A 7,264-nucleotide genomic window follows, 5' to 3' on the forward strand; every position below is an offset into this window, starting at 1 on the left:
TGTTTTCTGTCACCATAGACTAGCTTTGCAAATTCAAGATTTTCATATAAACAGAACTATGAAGCATGTCTCTTGTGCCTGGCATCTCCCAGTTGTTGCACGAACCTGTACTTTCTATTTTCATTGCTGAGTAGTATTTCATTGTGTGACTTCACCACAGTTTATTTATTTATGCTTGTTCATGGACATCTGGGTTATTTCCACTTTGGGGCTGTTATAAATAAAATTTCCTTCAACATTAGTATAAAAGTCTGTGTGGGTATATATTTTCATTTCTCTTGAGTATTTATCTAGTAGTGAATTGGGTATATATCCGGTAGGGTCATATGGTGAGTGTATGTTAATTTTATGAGAAACTGTCAAAATCTTTTCCATTTATGTGCCCATCAACAATATGAATGTTCCAGTTGCTCTGCATCCTTGCTCACACTGCATTGTTCATCTTTTTTCTCTTAGTCATTCCAATAGGAGTATAATAAAATCTCATTGCATTTTTTATTTTCATTTCCTTGATGACTAATGATGTTGAATATGCCTTATTGGCCATTCATAGATTTTCCTCAGTGAAGTGATTGTTCAAATATTTTGTTCATTTTTTAAAAATTGGGTTGTTTGCCTTATTGAAACATATGAGTTCTTTACATATTCTGAATACAAGACCTTTGTCAGATATATGTATTGTAAATACTTTTTTCAATAGCATTTACTTCCTTTTTTGGCCTGTGACTTCCTTGTTTGTTTTCCAAAAGTGTCCTTGGAAAAGCAGAGGTTTCTAATTTCAGTGGAGTCAAATTTACTCTTTTTTTTTTTATGTTCTTAGAAGTCTTTAATAACTCTAAGGTCACAAAGATTTTCTTTTATGTTTTATTTTAGAATTGTTATTATTATCCCTTTTATGTTTAGGTCTAGGATCTATTCTAGTTTATTTTGTATGTGGTATCAGGTTGTGGTCAAGGTATATTTTTTTCCATGAGACTATACAGTTGTGCTGGGCGTCCCTGGTGACTCAGACAGTAAACCATTTGTCTGTGATGCAGGAGACCAGAGTTTGATTCCTGGTTCGGGAAGTTCCCCCAGAGCAGGAAATGGCACCTGGGGAATTCAATGGACAGAGGAGCCTGGTGGGCCACAGTCCATATGTGGGGTTGTAAAGAGTTGGATATGACTGAGCGACTAACACAACAACAGAAAGTTGGTCTAGCTTCATTTGTTGAAAAGATACCCTTTCCTCTTTAAATTACTGTGGCCCTTTTGTCAAAATCAATGGAGGAGATATGTGCAGATGTATTTATGAACTATCTATATGTCCGTCTTTACACCAATACCACATCGACTTCATTACTATGGCTTTAGAGTATGTCTTGAAGTCAAGTAATATATCCTACTTTGCTCTTTGTTTCAAGATAGTTTTGAATATTCCAGGTCCTTTGAATTTCCGTGTAAATTTTAAAGTCAGGTTCTCATTTCATTGTTTTGTAAAATTTTTGTTTCCTTGTTTTTGGCTCTGATGGGTCTCTGTTGCTGCACTCAGGCTTCCCTGGTTGTGGCAAGCAGGGGCTACTCTTCACTGCAGTGCGGGCATCTCATTTGCTGGCTTCTCCTGTGGACTCCAGGGCACCCGGTCTTCAGTAGTTGAGATGCATGGTCTTAGCCGTGCCACGACATGTGGAATCTTCCCCGAGTAGGGATTGAACTTGTGTCCGCCGCATTGGCAGGCGATTCCTAACCCCCGGATCACCAGGGCAGTCCCTCCATGTAAATTTTAGGATAAGCTTGTCAATTTCTGCAAAAATTACTGCATGGTTATCTTAGTCCCTTGGCCTGCTCTAACAGATTACCATAGGCTTAAACAACAGGAATTTATTTCTCAGTCCAAGATCAGCAGACTAGCAGATTCAGCGTCTGGTGAGAGCCTGCTTCCTGGTTCATAGGTGCCATCTTCTCATTGTGTCCTGACATAGCAGAAGGGACAAGGGTTCTCTCTGGGAATTTCTCATAAGGGCACTAAACCCTTTTGTGAAGGCTCTGCCCTCATGACCTAATCACCTCCCAAAGGCCTCACCTCCTAATGCAAACACACTGGGTTTAGGGTTTCAACACATGAATTTGGAGAGGGGGGGACACATTCAGTCCATAGCAGTGATTTTGATTGGGATTGTGTAGAATCTATAGGTTGATCTGGGGAGCATTAATGTTTTTACAATATTGAGTCTCCCCACACATGACAATTGTGTATCTCGTCATTTAGATCTTTAACTTCTCTCAGCAATGTTTGCAGTTTTCCATGTAAATGTCTTAGACAACTTTCATTAAACTGATCTCTAGGTATTACGTTTTTGTTGATGCTACTGTAAGTGGTATCTTTTCATTTTATATTCCAATAGTTTGTTACAAGTATATAGAAATATGACTTATTTTTATATTCTGATATTGTATTCTGCAACTCTGATCAATTGGCTTATTAGTTCTAACAATTTTTGGTAAATCCGTTAGTTTTCTATACACACATCATTTTAATTGTGAATAAAGTCAGTTTTATTTCTTCTTTTACACTATTTATGCCCTGTACACCTGGACTATCCCACTTGGTCCTGCGTGTTATCCTTTTTTATATTGCTGGGTTCTATTTGCAAAAACTTTGTTAAGGCTTTGTGTCTATGTGCAAGGGATAGTACTCTGCAGTTTTCTTTACTTGTAATATCTTTTATTGTGGCATCAGGGTAATTCTGGACTCATAAAATGACTTGGGAAATGTTTCTTTTCCCTCTGTTTTCTGAAACAATTAATGTACTATTCGTATTATTTCACCCTTAAGTAACTGATAGAATTTTGTCAGTTTCTTAAAAAATTATGAACTCAAGTCTTTAATAGATAGAGGGCTACTCAGATTTTCTATATCTTCTTGGGCCAGTTTTCCTAATGTGTATTTCAAGTAATTTGTTCATTTTATGTAACTTGCCAAATTTATTCTAAAAAGTTGTTAATAATACTCACTTTTATCCTTTTAATATCTATAGAACTTGAAGTGATGAGCCCTCCCTTTCATCCTGATGTTGATATTTTTGTGTGTCTTCCCTTTTTTTTAAGTGTTATGTCTTTCCTCTTTTTTTTTTTTAATCAATCTAGCTAGGAGTTTATCAATTATATTGATCTTTTCAAAGAATTAGGCTTTGCTTTCATTGATTTTCTTTATTGTTGGTCTGTTTCTTATTTCACTAATTTCAACTCTTATCTTTATTATTTTCTTTCCAACATTGCTTTTTGAAGGTCATAGAAGGGCATAAATTCCCACTCCCATCTTCAGTCATAATATGTCTGAATGGAAAGGGATTTTAGTCATAAACTTGTCCAGCCCCTTCAATTTTATTGGTGAACAGAAATCTGAGGGGGCAGTAATTTTCCTCAGGCCACTTAGTTTTCTTCCAAGGCCAATTCATTTATTCATTTGCTTATTCATTCCTTCATTAACATATTCTTTTTAAAATTTTTTAAGCCTTTATTGAATTTATTTTAATATTGCTTTAGCTTTTGGCTGCAAGGCATGTGGGATCCTAGTTCGTCAACCAGGAATTGAACCTGTGCCTCCTGCACTGGAAGATGCAGTCGTAACCGCTGGACCACCAGGGAAATCCCCATTAATATATTCTTATTCAGGACTTCCTGGTGGTCCAGTGGTTAAGAATCTGCCTCCCAAAGCAAAGGACACAGGTTTGATCTCTGGTCCTGGAAGATTCCACATGCTGAGGGGCAACTAAGCCCACGCACCACGACTACTGGGCCAGTGTGCCTAGAACCCATGCTGTGCAACAATAGTCGCCACTGTAATGAGACGCCTCTGCACTGCGCCTAGAGAAAGCCCGCACGCAGCACCAAAGGCCCAGTGCAGCCATAAATACAGAAATAAGTTTAAAAAATAATCATATCACTCCTTGTAAGTAAAAATCAAATATCTTATTCATGTCAAATATATTTGTTGATCTTGTACTATGAGTCAGAGACTGTTCTGTTCTAAGAACAAAGTTGAATAAGTCCGTCTCTAGGTTCAAAAATCTCCCAGCCTAATGATGGAGATAACAAGTAATCAGACAATTACAAAACAGTGCTAAATGCTGTAACAGAGGTGTTCTCAGGGTGCCATGGATGGCTTATATGAAGATAAGGGTGGAGGTTGGTCAGTAAAGACTTCAGACAAGACACGAAGGCAGGAGGAAAAGGGGATAATTGAGGACGAGATGGTTGGACGGCATCACCAACTCAATGGACATGAGTTTGATCAAGCTCCTGGAGATGGTAAAGAACAGGGAAGCCTGCTGTGCTGCAGTCCATGGGGTCACAAAGAGGTGGACATGACTAAGCAACTGAACAAATATATGTAAATGAGTTTATTTTAAGAAAGGTATAAAAGGGGGTTAGAGAAAGAAAACAGGTGGAGTCAAATGAATAAGGGTTTCCATCCTGGGCCTCCTATCCGAAGGCTTCAGGCGCTCTGCCATGGATCTGTCCGATTCTTTCACATCAATAAGTTGTTCTTGTGAGCCATTCCCATGTTGTAGATTCACTGTCAAGTTTCATAGCTCTCTCTCTATCTCTTATAGCAAGGCTTCTCCTGATACCGCCGTTGATTTATATCCTCAATGAGCCCATCCATGGTACGGATTCTGTTTAGGGTCCTGTATGCATCCTCCACATTCCCTTCCTGTGCCTTCATAGTCCTGGTAATGAACTTCAGACTTCTCCTGATACCGCCGTTGATTTATGTCCTCAGTGAGCCCATCCATGGTACGGATTCTGTTTAGGGTCCTGTATGCATCCTCCACATTCCCTTCCCGTGCCTTCATAGTCCTGGTAATGAACTTCAGATGTTTCGCTATGACCCTTGGAGTTAAGTCTCTATTCTATGGGAGCCCTTAGTGCCCAGCCAACTGGAAGCCCAGACAAGACTAAATGGATTCACCAGGCAAAATAACTCTTCTTTGCTTCAGAAGAAGTTTTGTGAATCTACTAAATATTTGTTTTAAATAAGGCAAATAGAAAGCAATGCAAATCTCAATAAGCAGTCATCAATTAATTAGCTAATTTTCTGTCTAGTCATGACAGGAGGTTTGGGAGAATAAAAATTATGTATTCAATCATGATTGAATCAGATGATTCAATTATGCTTTCCAGAGGATAAATATTCTCTCAGAGTCTCGTTTACATTCTGACTTCCTTTTTTGCAGGTGGCTGATCCCCTCCAGAGAAGGTAAATATATGTAGAAGCTGTGGCATTATCTTACTAGTATTGACATCTTATCTATTATCTCCTTACCTATTGCTGCATAAAAAATCACCCCCAAACTTTGCATCTCAAAATAACAAACAGTGTGTTACCTCACACAGTTTCTGAATTTTAGGAATCCAGGTGGCTTAGCTGAGTGATTCTGGCTCAGATTCTCTTAGGAGATCTCTTCAGAAGTTATCAGCCGGAGCTGTAGTCTCTGAAGACTTGACTGGGCTGAAGGGTTGGCTTCTAAGTCCCTTCACATGCCTGCTGGCAAGAGGCATGGTTCCTCACCACATGGGCCTTTCCAAAATGCTGCTTGACGTGGCAAGTGACTTCTCCCAGAGTGAATGACCCAAATGCCAATCTGTTATGACATGATCTCCAAATTATATGTTGTCACTTCTTCCTTAATCTGTCCATCAGAAATGAGTCACTAAGTCCAGCTCAGCTCACACTCGGTGGAAAGGGATTACAATAGGACAAGGGCACGCAGGCCTAGAGATGGGGATCATTAGGAATCCATCCTGGAGACTTACTCCCACAGATACCCTCACAGACTGACTACAATCTTAAGGGTTTGGAAGCTTAGTGACATTGAGGATGAAATGGCCAATTCACTTTTGTCTTATTTTCCACACAGAACCTAATTCTTAGAAATGAAATTATTTTATAAATCTCCTCTTCATAGATATTATACTATTACATCCTAAAATAAAACATAATAGGAGTTTAGGGCCAAGATGGTGGCATAGAAAGGCCTTGAGCTCACCTCCTGCCACGAGGCACACCAAAATTACCACCATTTTCAGAGAAACTATTGTTGAGAAGAACTGGAAGACTAACAGAAAACAGTTTCTGCAACTAAAGAGATAAAGAAAAACTATAACATGATGGGTAGGAGAGCAGAGATGTGGTATCATCAAGACCCACACCCCAGGGTCACATACAGGAGGATGATCACAACTGCAGAGGTTCTTCCTGAGGAATGAGTGATCTGAGCCCCACATCACGCTCCCCAGTCTTGGGGTTTCCTGCACCAGGAGGATGAGCCCCCAGACTGTTTGGCATTGAAAGCAAACGGGACTCATTTTGGGGGATAGCCAGGGGACTGTGGAAAATGAAAACTTCACTCTTAAAAGGCACACACAAAATCTCACCTGCTCTGGGACCCAGGGCAGAAGCAATGGTTGAAAGGAACTGATCAGAACCACCTGCTGATCTTGCAAAGCCTCCTGGAGACGCAGGAGGAAACTGTGTGAGTGTGGGTCTTGATGATACCACATCTCTGCTCTCCTACCCATCATGTTGTAGTTTTTCTTTATCTCTTTAGTTGCAGAAACTGTTTTCTGCTAGTCTTCCAGTTCTTTTCAACAATAGTTTCTCTGAAAATGGTGGTAATTTTGGTGTGCCTCGTGGCAGGAGGTGAGCTCAAGGTCTTTCTATGCCACCATCTTGGCCCTAAACTCCTATTATGTTTTATTTTAGGATGTAATAGTATAATATCTATGAAGAGGAGCTCAACCTGAGGACAAAGACACTGGCAATAGCCATTTGGGGAGTTCATTCCACCATGAGGACACTGGCTCTTATAAAGCGCCACTTTGGAATCCTCCCTCTAGCCTACTAGGGCTGGGACTCAGCCCTGCCCACCACCCTATGGGCCCCAGTACTGGGATGTTTTAGGCCATGCAAATACCTGGGCAGACTCACAGCCCCACCTACCAACAGACCTAATGCCTTAAGACCCCCTGAGCCTGTAGCAGCACTGAGAGGGCCCCAGAGGGCCCAGGGCCCAGCCCCAAATACCAGTTCACTGGCACTAGTTCTGGGATCACTACAGTCCTATAGTCAGAGACCCCAAGACCCAGCCTCACTCTTCAGTGGAAAGCCACCAGCCCTGGGATCCCATGGACCCTGGCTCTCCTCACCAGCAGCAGAAACCAGCCGTAGGACTATGACAGCTCTGCAGCTTCCCAAACCAGGATGTAGCCCACCCATAAG

General features: G+C 40.7%; 1 pseudogene; it reads right to left on the reverse strand.

Moving 5' to 3' along the window:
- Positions 1-4,477: 4,477 nt before the first annotated feature.
- Positions 4,478-6,814, reverse strand: LOC139176517 (small ribosomal subunit protein bS21m pseudogene; annotated as a pseudogene).
- Between the last annotated feature and the right edge of the window lie 450 nt (positions 6,815-7,264).

The sequence above is a fragment of the Bos indicus genome, chromosome 16 (assembly GCF_029378745.1).
Source record: "Bos indicus isolate NIAB-ARS_2022 breed Sahiwal x Tharparkar chromosome 16, NIAB-ARS_B.indTharparkar_mat_pri_1.0, whole genome shotgun sequence".
Classification (NCBI taxonomy): Eukaryota; Metazoa; Chordata; class Mammalia; order Artiodactyla; family Bovidae; genus Bos; species Bos indicus.